Source organism: Vidua chalybeata, chromosome 5 (assembly GCF_026979565.1).
Source record: "Vidua chalybeata isolate OUT-0048 chromosome 5, bVidCha1 merged haplotype, whole genome shotgun sequence".
NCBI lineage: Eukaryota > Metazoa > Chordata > Aves > Passeriformes > Viduidae > Vidua > Vidua chalybeata.
The window spans coordinates 21,674,758-21,694,719 of NC_071534.1; the positions used below are offsets into that span (position 1 = coordinate 21,674,758).

General features: G+C 39.8%; 1 long non-coding RNA gene across 1 annotated transcript in view; it reads left to right on the forward strand.

Annotated features, from left to right (window-relative positions):
* LOC128788829 (uncharacterized) overlaps positions 1–19,962 on the forward strand; it is a 35,209-nt gene that overhangs the window by 3,808 nt on the left and 11,439 nt on the right. Inside the window, exon 2 of the long non-coding RNA XR_008431217.1 lies at positions 12,148–12,259. This is a non-coding gene — a long non-coding RNA (uncharacterized LOC128788829). The remainder of the gene's footprint in view (positions 1–12,147; positions 12,260–19,962) is intronic.

Here is a 19,962-nt window from a genome sequence, read left to right on the forward strand (position 1 = left end):
AGAACAAAATTAGAAAGAAAAATTTTGCTGAAAAGCTGATATTGGGCATATTACTCTTTGTTTTTTGTGTTCTGTCAATATATGTCAGTCTGAGCCATGGGGTTTCACAGGTAAAATCCAGAGGTGGTGGAGCTGGGATTGGGGCTTTTCAGACATAATAGGTTCTTGTACAAGTCAAGCATAGTGAATTCCAGAAGATTTAGCATCTTCCTTAGGCTTTAAAGGAGTATTAAGACTTAAACATACTGCAAATGGCATCTACTATGCAGTGCTTGGCATCAGCTGTCTAATAAATGAAGACGTGGCCTTCTATAACAATATAACATTCATAGCTGACGACAGAAAGATGGGAAGATGCTGCAGGAGGTCTCCACTGTTAATTTCATGTGAAGGCTGTCTTTTTCCACATTCAACAAAGACCTGTGTGATATATTTTCTTGTCAAGCTCAGACTTCAGAGGTAATTAGGAAAACACTGCTTTTTTTCTGTAGTCTATAGGATACTTTTTTTTTTAAATTTTTATTTTTATTATTATTATTTTTATTTTGCTACTCTGTACCATCACTTGATACTGACACCACAGCTGTCTCTAACTTCTTTACTTCATATGCTAAGGACAGGTCTGACAGCAACTTAACGAGAATTAAGCAAGTACTTAACTGATCCCTCAGAAATAAGGTCTTTTAGTGTTAAAGAAGATGAAAAAAGAGATGAATAATAATGATCTGAGGTTCCTCTGTTTGTTGGTGCCCTTCTGGAAATACTTAAGATAGGCTTGATTTTTTTTTTTTTTTTTTTTGAGAAACTTTAAACCACCAGGCATAAATTAGCACATAAGTAAATCCTCACAGTACTAGAATCCAGGTATGTTGCATACTGGCGAAATATTTTGTAGTAATTTAGACATGTTTCATAAAATGTAATGAGTGATTATCTAATATTCTCTTGTGGCTTTCCTGCAACAGCTATTAGAATCTTTTGAACACAACAGAACATGAGATAACAGGTAAAAAAAATAATTCAGACTGAAAGATGGCAATAAAAACTGAGCAGGCAAATGCTATCTACCTGAGACAATGAGGCCAGATTTCTTGCTGATAATAATTCTGCATAGGAAAAATCATATGTGAGGGAACTGCAGCAGGGCAGAACTATTAGCAGAAGTGTAGCTGTCTCATGTTCAAAGCAGTCATTGGGGTGATAGCTTCCAGTAACCATCTAGGCATTCTCAAAGGAAATAGAGCATATAGACCCAAGATCAAGACTCAGCAATGAGTTTCCCTGATGAAGGTCAATTACCCAGATTTTACAGAAGAATATTTTATATTGCAGATGAGAAAAGGTGAAACTGCTACTATTGTTGCCAGAGATATTTTTGTGTACTGTGGAAATAGTCTCTTCATCCTTTGAAGACAAGAGCAGTTTTATAGTTCAGGCCAGGAACGCTGGGCCTGATGTTAAATCATGCCAGAGCCTGCTTGCATTCTTGTTCAGCAGACCTGGACAGAATACCAAAAAAGTTATTCCAAACAAATAAATTGAGAATATTACTATAACTAATAATATTAATTGTGTCATTAGTATCATAATCAATGATACTATAAATATCCAATGGAGCTTTTGCAAATACCTTATAAGCACTTGTACTAGAAGGAATGTTGCTGAAAAGTAACATCATTAGTATTCTGTCTTTAGTATTCGTAGCAGTGTAAACTTCAAGCAACTACCATGTATTCAAGAGTAAATTTTCAGCAGGCAGAATCATAATGTGTGCCCAATTTAAGATGCTTCAAAGGGCCCAGTTTTCCGGATAACCAGCACTCAGGTCTTCCTCAGAAAGGCTTTGAGATGTCTTACTTCTGAAAATACAATCCCAGATTCCCAGATTCCAAGAGTTAGGCTTGTTTATTCAGGGATTAGAAACTATTTTAAAAGCATTTGCTTTTCTCAAGTCTCAATACCTGTTTTCCATTAATATTTCAAAATCTTAGTAAGTTTCCTAGTCCACTAATTTCTTGGTTCATAAAGTCTTCAAGTAGGTCTGGGATGCTTCTTTTCCTAAATGAACTCAAGAGATCTTCTAGAAATAAGAACCTTCCAGTTTCTCTGTATAATTCACGTGTGACTTCAAGAGGGCATTTCACAGATGCAAATAAAAACAAAGATGTCTTTTCAACTTTATAAACCTCAATGCACATATTTGTTTTGTTTTGTCTCCCTCCCTCCCTTCCCTCTCATTTTTCAGGGTCTACTCTCAGTTGAAAAGTTGCTTTGTACTTTCCAAATTAATGATTTTTTTTTAAAGCAAAATACCAAGACCCTCAGGAATCTCTTAATGAATGAGACTTGAAACGGTATTTTGTCAGGCTAATTGCATGCTGTAAAAGATTCCAGGTTAAATCTGAAAAAAATATATGTGGCTCGAGGTTGCAGTGTTATGGATGAAACACTAAGAATGTCCTTCTTCATTATTACCTGGGTTATTTCTTTGAGCAAATAATAATAGTCTAATCATTGCCCTTGGATATACACTTGCAAGTCACTCTGAAGACAACAGGATTTTTGCTGCATGTCCCAGGGCAAGGTTTTGCCCTATTTTTCCAGAGATAATGAGTATTTTAAGCCCATTTGTAATTAATAGTTCATCAAGAGTTCTTTTTTTTTCTTTCTTTCTTGTGAGTAAACTGGTTAAAGTGTCTAAAGTAATAGTGGCATATGTCATTCTGGCTGGCAGAAAAGCCAGTGTAGCAAAAGTGACAGGCTTTGGTTCCATTTCTTATTCATTATGAACATGACTACATGCTGTTCATAAGTCCTTAGCTGTATGACACGGGCACAGTATGGTGATATCCTGGTGGGATTTAGTTTGCTCCTTGCGTGTGTAACAAAACTGAAAGATTTAAATTGCATGTAATGAATCTGTGCAACTTTGTCTTGCTGGGCAATTCAAGCTATAATTTTATCATAATAAGAGATTGAGAACCCCTTTTATCCACAGTATTACCTATCTATCTTTGGAGTGTTTCCCACAGTGCATGTGCTGACGTTGTGATCAGCTTAATTTTAAATGTCCCAGGTAATAAGACATCAAGACTTTCCTATTGACACAACTCTTCTGTAAAAAATCCAAGTGTCAGGAACTTGCTCAGTTATAAAATAATGCATTTTTTTATTTTTCATAATTTAACAATGTACAGTCCTATTGCCTGTGTGGGTACCTTTCAAGTGCTTTTAGGCTATAACTGTACCAGAATCTACCCCCAAACATAGTTTTGTATCCCATTTGAGTGCCCACCCTTGCCCATGGCCCATCCCTTGTCCCTGGCTGATGCCAAATGCCTGGGACACTTCGTCCCCAGTGTCCTGCTTCTCGGCTGGAGCTGTGGATGGGCCCTGTACTGCCTTATGGCTGTGCTATCCACAGGGTCTCACAGGTAAAACCCCTCTCTGCGTGTGCTTGTCCTGTTATTGATGCCCAGTGTAAGAGGATGGGATCAATAATATCTTGGGGTTGAAGTTCTTACAGCAGTTTGTTGGCCTGTTTTAATTTTCACATGAGGAAATGAGAAGACAATTGCTGTTGAACAGAGTCCTGCTGGGGCTCCAAATTTACAGGAGAAAATCAGAAGCCCTGGATTGTCAACATTCTTAGGAAATGGCACAGCACAGAGAGAGCCAGGCTGCAGTTACTGCAGCTCCATCACACTCTCAGCCCAGAGGGACATCTGCTCCTAGTGAGCAGAGCTGCTCCAGGGCAGAGCTGCTCTGGATTTCATGAAGATAATGCAGGAGCAGTTCAATTAAGAGAAGAGATTAATTAGAGAATTGCCCTGTAATTACACTTCCTGAGGCAGCTGCACTCTCTTTGTGTGGCTACAGACATTCCTTCACTCTCTAGGGTGGCAAAAAAGATGGGTTTACTTCTCACACCATCTCCAAACAGGCCTTTGTATATCAGGTGTTGCTCAGGGGATGAATCAATCCCACTGTGTAAATGTTAAATAATATTAAATAATATTAAATAATATTAAATAATAGGAACAGAGTACACCCAAAGAAAGCTGCAGTATTGCCTAGAGGAATAAAATCTTTCAGTGGAAATGAGGGGAGAAATTCTGAGAAGATCTATCAAACTAGAGAATTTTGCAACACAATAACATATTAGATTTCTTTCAGACAAGTGCAAGGTAACCAGCACTGGAAGGAACAGTTTAAAATACTGATATATACTGATGGATTCAGAATAAGCTGTTATTTCTTAGGAAAATAGTTCCAGGCATCATTACAGATAATTCATTGAAGACATCTGCTGTGCATGAAGAAGTAGCAAATAAGATGTTTGGCTGCATAGGAAAGGAGATGGTGAATAGCAAAGACAAAATTATATAAAATGCCATTGTATACAACTGGTTCTACAGCATGTCCTTACTTTGAATACTACATTTACTTTTGGTCAATTCAATTAAAGAGACCGTGAGAAAAACCAAAAAATATTTTGAGAAAGGGAAGTGAAACTTATTAGAATCACAGCAGAATATTTCAAATAGCAACAAAATAGAAGAGAACTAGATCCATTAATTTGGTTAGGAGGAAAGTGATAATGCTGTGGTTTAACTCCAGCTGGCAACTCAGCCCCACACAGCCAGTTGCTCATTCCTTCCCGGTGGGATGGGGGGAGAGTAAAGGTGAGAAAGCTCATGGGCTGAGATGAAGACAGCTAAATAGGCAAAGCAAAAGACTTGTATACACACAAGGAAAGCAAAACAAGGAATTCATTCACCACTTCCCATGGGCAGGAAGGTGTTCAGACATCCCTAGGAAAGCAGGGGTCCAGCATGCATAACAGTGACTTGGGAAGACAAACACAGTCACTCACTCCAAATGCCCCTCTTCCTTCTTCCTTCAGCTTTATAAGCTGAACATGGTGCCAATGTGCTGTAGAATATCCCTTGGGTCAGTTGGGGTCAGCTGTCCTGGCTGTGTCCCCTCCCAACTTCTTGTGCACCCCCAGCCTTCTCCTCACTGGTGGGGTAAAGCAGAAAAGGCCTTGACTCTGTGTAAGCACTGCTCAGCAGTAACTAAAACATCCCTGAATTATCAACACTGTTTCCAGCACAAATCCAAAACACAGTCCCATAACAGCTACTGTGAAGAAAATTGTCTATCCCAGCCACCAACATCACAGGTAGGAGAGAGCTCTCCAAAATACTGTATAATTAGAAAGAAAGTTAAGTATATTATATCGTCTCAATTATTCTATAATGTAGCAAACTCAAAGAATGTTCTAAAAGAACACAATGAAATGTCATTAGATTGGATATTAGTAAAAATTTCTTCACTGAAAAGGTGAACAAACATTGGAATAGACTTCCCAGTGAAGTGACATAATCACCATCCCAGGAAGCGTTCAAAAGGTGTGTAGATGTGGTACTAAGGGACATGGTTTAGTGGTGGACTTGGAAGTACTGGCTTAATCTTTGGACTGAAAGATCTAAAAGATCTTTTCCAACCTTAATGATTCTGTGATACCATGATCATTCATAAAATAGCCTGAAACGCCCTGGGATGCAGGATGAAATTTCAGCAAGACTATTTAGGTCCTAATTATTCATTAATGATAATGACTGTATTTTACAGGAGGGTCTCAAAACAACTGCAGGAATGCTCTCTAAGTGCCTTACTATAAAGAAGAGTAAGTCCCTTATAGGTGACTTATAGGTGAAGAGGCAGATTGGGCTAAAATTTTCTGGAGTTCAGAGAAGATATTAAGGTTTACAATATCTGTCACTGAACCCACTGCCGTTGACAAAATGGAAAGGATGACACCATGACACACAGGATATTAAGAGTTTTGTTAATGCAAAATTTTAGTTTGCGGCACTGAGCATCAGCCCCACCTGCTAGACTAACTCCTGGATATACACAGATATCCCCAAAAAACCCATAGCACCTCTGCCCCTCCATGAACTGTGCTCATTAATCTCTGTGGGACATCCTTCACAGTTTTTTAACCCACAGCTGGATTTAGAAAGGTCTTTCCCCTTTGCAAAAACAGGCAGTGAGACTGAGGACAGAGTGAAATGAATGTCTGGGACCTCACAGATATGTGGACGATGAAATTAAGGAATACACACATGCATGTGTTGGGAAAGGGATATGTTAAAGTAAAAAATCTTCAAATTAATATGTAGGGAGAAAAAGGTGAAACATCTGAGAGACAAGAGGGTACCACAAAACATTAGAAAGGGTGAAGACAAAATGGAATAGAAAGAGACTGGAAAGAAAAAGGAGTGGAAGGAAAAATTATAGTACAGATTATTCAGAGGCCACAAAGAGTAGGAAATAAAAAGGCATATAAATTTGAGGGAAAATGAAGGTGGGCAAGTACAGAAGAAGCAGAGAGAAAAGGCAAAGGAAAGGAGATGTAAAATTTAAAAAAAATATGTGAAAAGACGGCTTGAAATTTGACACAAAATAAGTAGGAAAGACTGTTTCCATAGAAATAGAAGTATCAGCAAAGGTTGTGGAGAGCCCTCTTAATGGCAGAAAGTAGATAGACTGAATTGAGGATGCATGTAAGGTGAAATTTGAGAGAGAAAAACATGCACTGCCAATGCCTTTCAGTGTGGAACAGAGAATGAACCCTGCCCCAGCTGCCACCTCCAACTTAGAGTTTCTTCTGTGTAGGGTCAAAGTGAAAGATCCACAAAAATAAAATAAAATTAATATATCTTAGTGTCATAAATGTTTGACAATTTATAATACAGTGGATCTGAGAGAAAATTCTGCTAACCATCTTAGAAGAAATCGTGTATTTTCTAAATACTGTTGCCAATCCCCAGGGAAAATATACATTCTGCAGAAGTGCTACAAAAATGGACCAGTTTTGTGTCCTTCCACAAAAATGTTAAGCTAATACCTTGTAAGTTCTAGTTCATTGTTATCTATGAAGTAAAATTAATATAAATTAATTTTAGATAACTTTCAAATTCTTTAAAAAAGCTGTTCAATATCTAATTATTTTCTGATTTTAGAATATGACTGCTACTCAAGGCATAGGAACAAATTTTACATTTCACTGACTTCGATTCCTTCCTGGCACATGATTTTACAATGCAGTTCCAAAACTCTGTGTCATCCACTCTGGCTATTTCATACTTGTTAGGGCCTGAGATCCAAGAACAAGTAAGCCTGATATCTGTTCTCCTGCCACTTGCTTCAACAGCTAAGCAGGTTGGCAGGGAAACAGGTCTAAAGGAGTAGATCTCAGAACTGTGGCCACATTCTTGGGAGATGTCACTGGCTTTTGCGACCTTTTACAATTATCGTTATCAGTGTTACCTCCCTTGTCTTTTGCCCATTTAGGTAGTTAACAGTTTTGTGCAAGGTATTCTACAGCATACCTATGCTTAAAGACATCTGGTCATGCTGCAGGGCAAGAAGAGTAATCCACTAAAGGCAGTTACTGCACTGTCCTTGGCTGTTAATTGCAATCTGCTTAGGTATTCACTGCTCTCACGACACATCTTGTCCTGGTCCAATAAAAGCATAAACATCAGATGTTTGGCTTTTTTCCCTATGTATTTAATCAAAATAATAAGCATTTGACTTTTTTTTTCCTGACCTCCTACTAAGCTTGAGATAGAGATTTTTACTGTAATTAGGATGTAGTTAACAACTTCCTGTGAGCCTTTCAGCTTTTTCATTTTTGCAGGTTTAATCACTGTCAAAACCCCACTTTTGGAGATTATTTCTTGGTTCCTGAAGAGACTTCAGTCATCTCCATAATCTTTTTTTATTTTGCTTCATTTAAATTTTGCAATTAATTTTCAGACTGGGACAATGAATAAGCTTAGGACTGGGTGGGGATGGAAAGGGTTAAGAGACTTTTTTGTTTCTATCAGATCTCCTTTCTATTGTGATTCATTTTCAGAAGTAGCAACCCCTCTTTGAGTTTCCAGTGTTGATGAAAAGGAGAAAAAAAAAGATGGAAGAAACAAAAAGATGGAAAGAAGAGTTGGTTTAAAATGCATATTAAGAATTAATTACTATCTATAATTTAATGTTACATAGTCTTTCTGCTCACAGATTTGAAAGAGTGATTTGGTGTAGGCAATTTCTACAGGTCTTTGCCAATGATGTCAGAGTTAGGATTTTGCTGCTGCTTGTCCATTTCATCTGGGGTTGTCTTTTACTTCCCTCCTTTTTATATCCTGAACTGTAGCTCTGTATCTCCCATTCTATCTCCACCCCTTGGCAGAGCAATGTTTAATGGAAATAGAAGTGAAAATGGGATTTACCTTCCCCACAATGTTGCATTATCCATGAGACATACAGCCAGGCTCATCTCCCTGGACTTTCTCTTAGTTATACCTCACCATCCTGGTTAAATTCTTAGATTCCCATCTTAACAGGTCTGCATTCTGTACTCAACTTAGAAAGGGATGGATTTCTGTGGCTGCTCTCAGCAGTGGGGTGTCTGATGCCCTGTGAGTCTTGAATCATTTTTACCAGTGGGAAAGGAGGTCCAGATTTAAGCAAATCCTCCCGGACAATAAATTCATATCCACTGAATTTAGCAGAGCTGCATTAGTGCTTATAACTTCCTATCCTTTATCTGCACTCCACTCACAGCATTAAAACAACTAGTTTTGTGGCTCATTTTATATATGCTTGTTTATCATTCCCAAGAATAATTTGATTTTATTCTTTGAAGACCATTCTCCTGTGGCATTTTCCTGTTCAAATTCACCATTTAGCAGTTATGGCTTCAGTTCAGCAAAGCACTTAAGCACATGCTGAAGCAAATGCATTCTAAACGTGCAGAGACATATGTTGCTGATATATCATTAGACTTAATATTTATATGGACACACTGCCTAGCAACCCAGCGCTATTCCAGGAGTTCTGCTGCTGCTGTGTGTTGTGCTGCCACACAACAGAAAGACAAACACTGTTCCCAGAAGCTTCCAGACCTGAGCTTGATATACGCTACGTCCCTTGAATGTGTAATGAATATTAACCTGTGTACCCACTGCATTGTGCTGAGGTTGGAGAGCTAAGGTAGCTCCCCTTGTTGATAGGAAAAATTAAGCAGCAAAACAGTTGTCAGTGTCAGCCTTTTTGCACCAGTACTGCAGCTGAGCCCATGACCCCTCGTGGGCTTTATTTATTCTTCTGGATTTAGGTTTGGCAGCTGTACCAAAGCACTGCTTCCAGGATTCAACATCAAAATTGAACATTTTGTTCATCGAGAAAAAAAAAAAACATAATTGTGCTATATTGATGACATGACCATAGAGGATTTGCAAGATCTTAAAAATATGTGGTATGGCAGATAACAAATCAGTGTTACAAAGAAGATCAACCATTATATTAAAATATCAATTTGCATCCCAGCATAATTTTGTTCTTGCGTGGTTTGTTCTGTTACGAATTTTCAGTACCTTTCTGTCAGGTAATCAGTCTTTTCTGGTTTTGGCAGTCACTCTGGAAAGCTTTATTTTCATTCTGTCGCCAGATGGGTTGAAAAGGCCATATTTGTTTTCTAAGTCCTCACAAACTGGGCTTTAGAAACTCAAACTTCTATCATTCTGTTTTATATATGTTTCAGCTTGTGCTCTCCTGACCCAGACAAGGCAGAGAAATAATTTTAGATGCAAAATGGAGAGTAAATTCCTCCTCCTGCCCTCCTTTCCAGCATATAATTGTTAAATTGGAATGACTCTGTAAGAACATTATTCTGGAACAGCTCAGCTTCTAATTTACTGTGCCCAAACTGCCTTGTACACTCCAGCATTAGATCTGTCTAGTTGTATGAATGTTAGGCTGGTACCAAGAAGATATTCCACTCACTCTGGAGGCCTCTACACATCTCTCTCAGGTCATTTTTAGAGGCAGATCAACAAATTAAAAAGCTTTTGTGTTTAATCCAGCATGAAGCCTCCTTAACAAATTATGAGGATTTGATTGTGCCCAGTCTCATGTGATAATCACTGCTGGTCCATGTATTTACCACCCACTAGTTGTAACTGTGAAAAAGTACTGGGACCATCAGGCCTTCGGTCAGTCATGGTAGGGACCCTTCTGTGGTCCAGAGGCCAAGACAATTCTCCTTCATTTAGCTTGACCTGCAGATGTTTTTCAGAGTTATTAAAACATTGCCTATATCCTTGTGTACACTGACACACACAACAAAAAGGCTCATTAGGATAATTAAGAAGACGATGTGTTCTTGTGCCTAACAAGGACGGTATTGCAGTCTCCTGGCTCCCATTCTGCTTCAGATGGCTTTAACCCTGCCAAGACAGTGCCTGCTCCCAAATTCCTGCTGCAGAGCACTCAGCACTGCTTGCAGACACCACAGTTTTCCTGCATCAGTGCTGCACATAGCAGCCTTGTTCCCATGTGAATGGCAGGCAACTGCTTCTCTGTCACCTTCCAGGGATGAATTCCCACCTGCGCCTGCCTCTTTCCCCACTGGCACCATGGATGGAAGGCATTGCTTTTGCATTCCATTTCCCAGTCCCATCTCCTTTGGGAGATTTTGATGGTTTTTAATCAAATGCCTAAACTCATAACATTTAAACTGAGTATTCCTATCTTCCAACACTGTTTTTCCTTTATACTCCAGGGTTAATTTCTTTTTATCCTTTAAAAAAGGCACCAAACGTTTTTAATGGTGAGACAAATAAAAGAAACTGATAGGCTTTGAAAGAAGCAGCAAGGAATCCTGAGAACAGAGTCTGATCATCAACACAAAAAGAATGTGCTATAAGAAGTGCAACAAAAGCATCCAATTCACTAAAAGGCTTATTCTTCCCTTTTTCTTTCATCCAAAAGTATCCAGTAAAGGCAAAATAGTAAAGAAGGCACAGAGAAGCATACTGACCACAGCAGCCAAGAATCCCAAGGAAAGATTTTTGTCATAAATAAACATGAATTTGGTATCTCCTGTTTAGCTTTTCTTTACAAAGCCTGAGCCATACGCATTTCTCAAATGGATAATTATTTGAGAACTAAAATTGCAGTTTGAAAATTACTCACGTTTTTTGCAAATCCAGGTTGGATTTGCAGGCTGCTTTAGCCAAAATGAATAAAAGAAATATGTAAGGGGGAGGGTGGGTAAAATTGAAATGTTTCAATTCAAGGTTTTTAACAAAAGTTTGATTTTTGTTTATTTTAATCTTGAAGAGTGCTTTGAGATCAAGTGGAACAAGATTTTTATTATTTCCCCATTTTCCATTTCAGTGTTAAATAAAATCATCATCATTGAATTTTTTGTCTTGGTACAGAGGAAAATTTCAAGTAGGTTTTGACAAGAATATTTTCTTTATTAGTTTCAAGCTATTATCCTTTGTAGTCTCCTCCTTTCAGTTACAGAATCAAAAGTTTTGAACACTAGAAAAAAATCACAAAATTGTTTTGTGCAACCAGCAACTTTGTTTGACAGAGGCAGAAGATTAGAATAGCAAAGGGACAGATATTTATTAACAAGGTCTCTGGAGTACAGTTATGTCTGGCACTTGAATTTGAGGAACTTCAGAAACAGTGCTACTCACAGAAGAGACACCAGACTGGCATGGCATAAGCAACTTAATATCAGATAGGGAACAGTATATTAAATTAGAGGCCAGCAAACCAAAAGTGCTGGTAATTTGAATTAAGATGAACTGTCACAGCTGAACCAGATCAGCTAGTATATAACCCAGGGAAAATCAAAGATAGCTTGTGTGGTTAAAAAAATGAACATACCAAACCTAAGATTACATCTCTCAGACTTTATCAAGGACTCTGCAAGCTTCATGTGATGTCCGTGTGTGCCACTGCCACCAACTCTAGGTTCCCTGGTACTTTAGTAAACTTGCTTCCTCCCTGGAACCATCTGAGGTGTTGTTTGGCCCATAGGAGTAGCCTCGTTCCTTGTTGTCCAGTAATAACCAGCCTCTGTGTCATCAGCATTAGCTGTCAGTGTCATCAAACAGCAGTGAAATCTGGGTCTGAGAGTTGTTTCACAACTGCTGCTTGTGGCCTGAAAGGGAAGGAAGCTTTCCAACTCCACACTCTCTCTAATGCATTTTGTATTTTGAGCCTTGTTTTTCACCACCTAACAGGACATATTTCCAAAGCTTTTGGTCCCTTTTGCAGGGCTTGAGGAGAAGGATGGAAATGACAGAGGAAAGAGGAAGAAAAACTCTGTAAAACAGCAGAGGTGGCTGAGGGTCATATTTCCACACTTCCCAGCCAGCGGCCAGCACGGGTAGGAACAGACTGTTTCTGTGAACGTGGTCAGTATATCCTGAGCAGTACTAAAATTTCATACAGTACTGGCAATTTCAGCAGATAACCTGTTCAATGTCACTTTGTGTCCAGTGCAGTTCTGGGATAACTGTAGAGCTGCCATGCCACATCTCAGTCTCTCTGTGTTCAGCATGCAACTGGCTCTCCCCAGACTTGCAACCAGATTGGCATCTCCAGGGATAATTCTCAAGGGATTGGTGGGAAGAGTATCCTGTGAGTGAATGCACTGCATGATCGTGCTCAGGAGTCTCAAGTCGTTGCAGATTCCCCCCCCCCGCCCCTATTGCTTTTCCAGATTAGGCAAAAAGAAACCTCTTACAGTTAAATATTCATACAACTTGAATGGGAAAATGTTGCTGCTCTTTGCATGCATTAGCCTCATCTTTTCAACTGAGAATGGAAAAACAATGTTCAATGTTCAAAATCCATAAATGACTTACATTAATACCTTTGTCCCTTAACACGTGGAACATAAAATTCAAAGTTTCACTGAGCCTTTTTCAAAATATGTAGAGGTTGTTCCTGAATTTTTGTAAGGACCACTCCAGGGAAAGTGTATAATAACTCTGGTGGGAAGTCTGTATGCTTAAGAAAAAACAAATAAGAAAGGATCCTTGTATCTTCAGCTAAGCAGATTCAGTGGCTTACCTATGTGGTTGCATTTAAAACTTTGATATAAAGCTTATATGTACATGTAGAAATGAGGCTCTGTCCTACAGACCCTGTGTACTGTACATCCATTGCTCACTGACTGCAGTTTTACTTTGGATTCTTGTGACACTGAAGATGAAAGAGCAGACTTTACCTGAGGAAGAAAGAAAAGGGGAAAAGTAGAGTACAGATAGGGAAAGAAAGGATAGAAAAAACAGTAGGAATAAAAATGCTTGATGTCGCATTTGCCAACTTCAATTGAAAAAGGTAGAAAAGCTGTGAAAAATCACATTATCCTTATCCTGAGGAATAGGGGTACTGAAGATGTGGTTGCAGCTGGGTAGGGAAAATATGACTTCAGCACTCTGAAGGGTTCATGGAAAAAGGTGTGCCCCACACAATGCTAATAGCTTCTAGTGCTGCTCAGAACAACTCCAGCAGCAGCTCCTATATGCAATTAAGATGCTGCTGGATCCAACATAACTTGGGGTACCACCTCAGTGTGTTAACCTAGGCAGCTGAGCTGGTGCTATTCTGCTCCCAGGTCCTTCTGATCCTTCCAGGGACATCACACTACATAAGCAATGACATAAGCAATGGATGCCTTATGTCAGCCAATCTATGGATTTCTCTGATTAGAAAGAAAGGCATACCATGAGAGGTAGACAGAGTGCCATATGAAATGTGTGTAGTTCCAGGGGGTTTTTTACTTACTATGAAGCCAGATATATCCCTGCATGTTTGCTTACTGTTATTGTTTTTACTGCCCACTGACATTCAATTGCCAGAGTTTTATTTCAAATTTACTAGGTCATGTTTCCTTTGCTGTTACCTTTTGTCCTGACAAAAATGGGTCCAAATCAACTTCTCATTGAAAAAATGGGCTCCAATATTTCACATCTTCTGTAATTGTCTCCTTTCCTTCCCTTTTTATCTCTGTCTTCCTACAGCATTCTCACTCTTTTTCTTTTCCTTTTTTTGTTTTCCTTTATGGCATATCCCGGAAAAATGAAGTAGGATAAAGGAGTGACTAAAAATAAATTAATGTGTGGTTATGGGCATGTCTGCATTTGATGATGGTGAGAAACAGAGAAAATCATCTACATACAGCAAATCTGTTAGCAGAAGTTAGCTAGGCTTTCCCAAAATTATTCAGGACCACAATTGACCTATCAGCATTTGCTTCTGGCAAAGGAAGTACATCTTTCCATTTACAAAATCAGAGTCACAGAATATGCTGAATTTGGAAAGGACCCATGAAGATAATTTCGTTCAACTCCTGGCCCTGCACAGGACAATCCCCAAGAGTCACATAGTGTGCCCAAGAGTATTGTCCAAACGCTTCTTGAACTCTGTCAGACTTGGTGTTGTGACCACTTCCCTGGGAATACTGTTCCAGTGCTCAAACACCCTCTAGGTGAGGAACCTTTTCCTAATTTCCAACCTAAACCTTCCCTCGCACAATTTCAGGCCATTCCCTCGGGTCCTGTCACTGGTCACCACAGAGAAGAGATCAGGGTGTGCTCCCTCCTCATCCCCTCACAAGGAAGTTGTAACTGCAGTGAGGTCTCCCTTCGGTCTCCTTTGCCCCAGGCTGAATAGACCAAGTGATTAAGCAGGTTGCAGGTTGGAATACGAGTGGTATTTATTTGCATCACATAACATCTGATGTTAAGTCAGTCTCAGTCTCAGTGCTGGTTCATCCATAGGGGTGAAGCCCAATTTGTGCAATGTGTGCAATGTTCCCATCTGGCAAATGACACCTAGGGACCTCTCTGTAATATAAGCCAGGGATTCCTAGGGAGCAAATAGTGTTCAAATAGTCACTTAGCAAACTGGTGATGGGGCAGATATAAGTTTATAAGCCCAGGCAGACATGGAAGTGTTATTGCTCCCACAGGAGACAGCTGGTGCCTTCTGAATAAGTTTAGGAACAGTTCTGCAGTTCAGACTACAGTGTCATCCAGCCCTGAGCTCAGCTTTGACTTTTTCCTTCCCACATGTGATTTCCAACAGCCCACTGCCAGGCTGACGTTTCTTCTCACTGCTGCTCATGGATGGCTTCCTTGCTGTTTGGAAACTCCAGCGGGGCGTTGTCACTGAGCCATGTTGGGGGGGTTGACAGGTTTGTACACACAGTGGGTAGAGGCATCCAAAAAATACTGATGATATCTCACATGTGAAGGCAGAAGAGAGAATGAATTTGCTAAGCTAAGGAGCAACCAAAATAGGCTTCAGCCCATGAGCCTTGAGGAGGCAATCTGGTCAGTCAAGAGTTTGAATTTGGTGCATGAAATGCATGAAGGGGAGGCAAATATGAACAGATTGAACAGCTATGGGAAAAGAGAGACATTATATTAGTAGAAGAATTCAAGGAAGAAGAACAAAGGAAAACCACAAAAGAGTATCTTCCTCACCAAAGATGACTGCTATGAGCTTTGCGCTTCCTCCTCACCACACCCGCCTCAGGAAAGGAATTACATTTTACTTTCATGCTTTCCTCACTAGCATCCCCATATGGAAGAACAGCCTTTTGAGCTTGCACATTGGCAGAGCAGAGCAAATCTCTTTCCTGGCTCCATCAGGAGATTCTTATCACTCTTCCTAACCTGTCTAACAGAACACTTCTTTTATAGGTTTTGTATTTACTGCAGGTCTTCCCTACAAGTCCAGTGATACAAGTATCCACTTGCATTAGCAATATCCCACCAAGAGGATAACATGACTGACCCTGAATTTAAGTCACTGTGCTGCTAATCCAGGAGGATAGGCTGAGGTCCCAAGCCTGCTAAAAGCTGTGTAGTTTCCTTTGGTTGCCATCTGCCCACTGTAAAATGGAAAATAGAAACACTCCTTTCTTCCTTTATTCAATGGGACTCTGCACATGGGTAGGCCCAAGAGATGCAATCACTCCTCCTCCAGCTTAGAACCTGTGGAACAGAAAGCAGAAATGCCAAAATATCCGTCTGAGGGTAGCCATGAGGGTAGCCTGGCCAAATATTTCCTCTTGGTGGGAGGAAACACTGAAAGGGCAGTCCAGGATTGGTCAGTTTTCTCTAGTTAGGCTGTAACCTTTTGGAGGAAGATACTGCCTGCCAGTATGGGCTTTACCTGTTAGGGAATGATGATCTTAGTTTTCTCTCTTGTCCCTCTTAGCCTTTCCTCCCTCATCATTCCCCAAGAGCATTGTGGATTTCAAAATATTTTCTTGGCAGCTTTGTTTTGTTTTTTTTTCTTTGTTGTCAAGAATGTCTAAAGAGTCATCTGGAGGTGTATATGCAACATGAAATTTCTCAGTTTGGGTTGTTTTATGTCTGTGTTTTTAGCAAGGTCAGCTCTGAGAAAGGATTTGTCTTCTCTTGTATGCAAGCTTTGTAATTTCGGCATTTGTCTGTGCTGTTCACCAAGTTTCACTGAAAAAGTCAAGCTCTCTTCCACTCCTTGCAAATCAGGGCAGCAGCCACGGCACTGCACTGTGCCTGCATGAAATGCATGTGTGTCTGTGGGCAGGGGGAGCAGAAGCCACCCCTTTATGGCTTGTGTTTGATCCAGCCCTGCCCTACTTTGGGGACTAGCTCTTCCTTGAGCTCTTCCTTCTATCAGGCAGTATCCAAGAGCTGCTTCTGACCTAGGTTGTTCCCTGATCCTGTCTCAGTGAGATAGGCTGTAACACATAGAATACCAGATACCCTCATTTGCTCTGCCATACTGTCTTACAGGGAAAATCTATACCTTTCAAAAGCCAGTGACCAAATTTTAGCTCTTAATTGTTGGGGAATGGCTGTAGGAGCAGGGCCATGGGTTGATAATCCTTTGTTTAAAACGCCAGAACTGAGCACTGTGTCTGGTCTGGGAACAGCACTGTGTTTGGCCTGGGAACAGCACACTGTGCCTGGCCTAGGAACAGCACACATCGCATGTACAGATAGCAAAGACAGCATATCCTTGAGATATGAGTTGTACAAGAACAGGATGCAAAACAAGATGTACCTAGCGAAATGAGATGTACCAAGCTAGAAGATGAAGAACTTGGCTGCAGCTGCAACTGCAAGTAAGAAAAACATGTAACAATGACCCTTTATGAAATAACCAATGAAAGCTTGTTACTGACTTTACTTGTAGAAAACTATATAAACTGACAAGATCTTTGAATAAACCAGAGCTTGCTTATCAATCATATTGATTGTGTACTTGTCTTCCCTCACACCCGCGGCACTTAATTCCGGTCACTAACGAAATAAATAGATCACATAGGAGAGAACATCTGTTACTGAAGAAACGAATCAAGGCCACTTATATATATATTTCACTTTAAACAACCAGTTTGAAAATCTCAGCATCCTTGAATACAAGTGTCGTCTGTTGACACAGCTGCTACTCTCTTGCCATTGTCTCTCAACCTTCTTTCAGCCTGATACATCACAACAACACAGCTGAAAGCATCTCTGGCAGCATTGTAAGAGGCTTCTCAGCTCCCCTCTTTCTTCCCATGCAGTCATAGCCCATGTAACCACTGTGCATGGATTGATGACACTGCTAAAAAGCTGTTGCTTGAGAAGAGGTGGGTATATTCCCAAGACTGCAGCTTCCGCTTTAGGCTTCTTTATTTAAATAGATACATGGACTGGAGGTAAATTTGATTCAAATCCAAAACTCAACATGCATCTGGAAGATTTATTTGGGCCCCTGGATCTCCTTTTAAAGCCATTTGGATCACAATTCCTCCAAGTTTCACAGCTGTCTAGATGTACGCAGTGAATAGTGATGGAGCAGGTGTGGTAGGAGTTCAAGACACTATAAAGTGTGGAAGCAGAATTCTAGTTCCAAGTAGGATGTCTTTCATGGTTTAGTATGGGACCCCTTCAGGGGTAATAAAGTTCAGATCTGTGTGCTCAAGGAGAGCCATACCTTGCTGATACTGCCAGCAATGCTTTCCTTCGTGCGTCCATACCCTGTGCAGCAAGCCTTCATGGTATGTTCTCCAACTGGAAAACTACTGACAAACCTTCTGTATTAGGAAGAGAGCACTGACTTGGACACAGAAGCTGAGAGAAACAGAAAGAGAAGGTGATTTTAATTTTGCAATAAAAGAAGAAATAATTATGCTAAAAAAAAAAACCCACCCCAATTATTTTGCTTTTAAAAATTGGTTAAAAAGCACTGGAAGGAGTTTTTCTGTCTACTCCTTGACATTTCCCTGCTCCTCCAGGAATTCCTATTTAGCCTAATTAGGCTCTGTTTCTCCTTCATTTGGGTTCCATAACTCATTAGCTTCCAGCTGGGCAACTCATGATTCTAGGATGTCTAATTGCCTTCTTCTAGCAGATATCCTGATTGCCTCTGGTCAAAAAATGCTGATCCCATCCCCTCAGCTGATCTGAACTGATCTCAAAATGCGTTGTGTCATTAGCCCCTTCTAATTTCAGCCATTCTTTCTACTTATTCCCCTTGGCCAAGATCAACATCTCATGTGACCTGATGTGGCAGAGGACCAAGAATGTAGCACAGCTGGTATCTTAAAGGGGAACACTCACTAACTCTATTGGTCTGCATTATTTTGAAAATATGAAGAAGTTTACTTGAGGTTACTGAGGCCTATAGCTGGATAAGTATCTTCATCTCTTTCAACTAACTACAGAGGCCAGCTTTTTTTATCTTTTTTTCAAGGGTGACATTAAATCCATTTTAATCAGGTATGAGACCCTAATTCAATTTTGACTCTTTTCTGGGACTGTATCCAAAGTTAATTTGTCACAGTCACATTCAAGTTTAGCTCAGTCAGATTCAAAGCAAAGTTTATAATATTCTTTTAAATTTGGATAACTACATCAATGTACATCTAGACTTTATTAAGAGGCTCATTCCATTCTTTTTGTGGTTCAATTTATTCAGGTTTAATTGACCGATTTTCTCTAAAGACAAAAATTCTCCTGTTGCAAGAACTAACCCTTATTTATCTACACAAATAGTAATTTTTGTCTACAATAAATGTCCCAATCACAAGACATCTGTTGTAGCAGGGAAGAATTGCACAGTTCAAATTGTTAAGACAGATCAGGATTGAAGTGTTTTGTTGATTTATTAATGACAGGTACTTAAATGTCAGTCAGCAAAATCCACATTTGGGACATAATGTCAGCAATAAAACAGCTGATAAACCATAAGACCAAACTATTACACCCTTCAACTTTGTACACCTACACATTTCTAAACATCTTTTTACAACTAGTCCAAAACTTCTAATCCCACCAATATACACATAAATAATTAACTTTCCAAAGGTGGGTTGTGTGGGTACCTCCATACCCAACTATTAGAGAGATATAGATTATCAGTAGCTGGGACTATGTGAGTAAGTATCTACAACATGACCTCTTATGTTTGCTCTAAATGGCCTTAAATTTTGTTCTCTCTTTCCAGTGGCCTCCTCCTGTCTTGCTTTCCCGAGCTTTATGTGACAATTTCGCTTGGGCTGCAGAGAATTTTGAAGTCATTCCAGAGAACAATTTTCTTATTTCTCATTGCTATAGACTATTGTTTCCAGACTAAAGACTGCAGCTAAAGTGTCATTTTCCTATGTGAAAAAAGAGACTTATCCTCTCCCTAGAACAAAAGTGTCTGCCTATTGTCTGTCATGAATAAAGGTGGCTTTATTCTAATATAGCCTCACTAATAATAGAAAAGTTCTGTGCTGATATTCTGCCACTCACCATGCTCTGGTAATTCTGTTAACTGGAGGTGATGAAGACTGTACTTCAGCTGTAATTGAGACAGTCCCTCCAAATCATTGCTCAGCAGCTGGTCACTGAGTACAGGGCTGTTACCGCCACCCTAAAATCCCTGCTCTGATCCAGGTGCTTATGGATACAAGAGACCGAGGAAGTGGCTTTTCTTGCCATTTCCAGAGTAGCATCAGTATTTCGGGCAGAGCTCTGTATTTATGTGGCAATGATATCTGGAGTGAGCCAGGGACACAGCAGTGAATTCATACTTATGGTGTCACTGCAAGCT